Source organism: Odontomachus brunneus, unplaced genomic scaffold, assembly GCF_010583005.1.
Source record: "Odontomachus brunneus isolate Ranch 3 - 2012 unplaced genomic scaffold, Obru_v1 Obru_scaffold_007, whole genome shotgun sequence".
NCBI classification, from domain to species: domain Eukaryota; kingdom Metazoa; phylum Arthropoda; class Insecta; order Hymenoptera; family Formicidae; genus Odontomachus; species Odontomachus brunneus.
Genome location: NW_022639457.1, coordinates 713,229 through 715,532, shown reverse-complemented (window position 1 = coordinate 715,532; position 2,304 = coordinate 713,229). Strand labels below are relative to the sequence as shown.

The 2,304-nt window shown below is 40.0% G+C and overlaps 1 protein-coding gene across 1 annotated transcript in view; it reads left to right on the top strand.

Annotated features, from left to right (window-relative positions):
• Positions 1-2,304, top strand: part of LOC116853970 (DE-cadherin) — a 195,807-nt gene that overhangs the window by 157,096 nt on the left and 36,407 nt on the right. The gene's annotated exons all lie outside the window — the stretch shown is intronic.

Here is a 2,304-nt window from a genome sequence, read left to right as displayed (position 1 = left end):
TCTCTCTCTCTCTCTCTCTCTCTCTTTCTCTCTCTCTCTCTCTCTCTCTCTCTCTCTCGTAGGTTTAAGTATTTATTGCCATCTCCGGCGGAGATCGAGCGTTCTCCGTCGCGCGATACTTCACCCAACTTCGCCCTAGACGCATCATTATGCTCGTATTCGGAAGATACATAGGAGCTGCGCCGAGAGGGTGGCGCGAGCCCGAGCTCCCTATGGGTGTACCGCAAGTCCCGTATGCATACTCCGTTGATTATTCTATAGCTATACATCCTCCTATAGTTATCCGGGATGCGCAGCGCGACCGTTGATAACGATAACCGTGCACGCGACGACGACCACGACGAAAACGACGACGACAACGACGACGACAAGGACACAACGACGAGAGATACGACGACGCCGGTGCTCTACTATTTTTTACGACACACGAGAACGCCAGATGGAGAGGATGACATAGAAAAAGAGGAAGAGCGCAGGTGAGAGAGGGAGCGTTGAGAGAGAGGTATGTGGTGGTTGCGGCCCGACGGGTCACGCGAAGCTAAAATTTCATCCGACGACACAAAAGCGTTCCAGTCGTGATCTCCTTCGTCTCTCTTTGTGTCCACGTTGAAGCGGAGTTTTCGGGAACGCGGCATTCTTCGTCGGTCGGACGTGCATTATAAAGCCGTCCCTCGCTGGACGTGTTCGTTACAGCGAAATTGCTGCAAGAATAAATCGCGTAGCTATATCTTGAGGAGAAGTGTTCATCATTTTCTCCTTACGATGCATCGGAGGATTTCCTCAATTGATAGTAAATTTTCGATTCCGGCTAATCTGAAAGAGAAGCGGACAAGCAAGACAAAATAATCACTGAGAATTTAATCTTTAAGGACCATTCAGCAATTACGTCGCGAGAAATTCGAATATTTTTTATTCGTTCATCTTCTCCTTTTCGTTACATTTCATCACGAAATTTGGGTTCCCTTCCACACAATGTTACGTGACATGTTACTTCCTTTCTTTACATAGAATAAGAAAAAATAGTTTGTAGTTATATTGTAACAATTATACGCAAAAAAATCTCAGTTGGTGCAAGCGAATAAGAACCAACTGAAAATTAGGTGATCAGAAGCGATATCTCTGTTTTGAAAACTAATATTTCTATTGTCGCAACTGAAAATATTCGTCTGAACATTCAGTGATATTAGAACTCGGTTCAAGCAACTAAGAACAATTGACTATACAGAAGCCTCATAAAAGAATTTTTCTGTTCCTACAGCTGAGTTTTCGTCTGGTCCCTGAGCAACCGAAAATTCGGTTGTACTAACAGAATTGTTTTTTCCGTGTATAATGTATAATTATTAGGCCGCGTTATCATAATTTTCCTAAATTACAAGTAATGTTTAGCATAATATCAAATGAATCATTTTACCTAATAATTTTAATTAATAGAGATGTGTTTTTAAATAAATACTTATAAATTATAAATAATTATTTTTATAAGTACTCTTCAAAATTGACATGTTGATTATTAACACAAACATAAATTATTTTTGAAGAACATTTTTAGATGTAAACATTTAGATACAGAGTACGTATGACGTTCCATAGCTTTAACCCTCTTCTCCTTCGTAGTGTGACGTAATTGTTGAATGACCTTTTAACATTATGTAATATTAAGTGTCGCGTCGCGATTTTATTATTTATTTTATTATTTATTCACCGTAAGGTTGAAATTGTAAATATATCAGAAACAAATATTAATAAAACATTAAAATTAAATAAACACGAGGAGTATATAGAAATGGGGATGTGTTATCTATGATTTTTTAAAAACTCAATATCTCGTGATACAAATCGCTGCAGACGCGACGCTAGCTTTAAGGATTCATTGAAATTAAACGATTATTTTCGGCGCCAGTTCTCGAAATTAATACACGAGACTACGGGAATAAGCAACATTTGCGGTGCAACACACACACATACACCACGGCTTCGCAGCTAAAGACTTGTTTTATGAACGCTTGTATGACGGTTCTATTTGTCAGGTTGCAATACACACAATCTTCATTGCACAACTTGTTGTCGCGTCGACGAGTTTAGCTGCCGTCGGGGCTGAATTATTCGAGCGAGACTTGAGAATCGTCTGTGTATTTCTTTTTTGAATTTCAAATCGGCGAAAAGTCAACGTTCTTGACAATGGGTCGATATCCGTTTTTGTAGCGACCCGTTTTTTTTCTCTTTCACGTCCAGTAATTTGATGCGCTACGGCCCCGGTGTCAATCATCCTCTCTCTCTCTCTCTCTCTCTCTCTCTCTCTCTCTC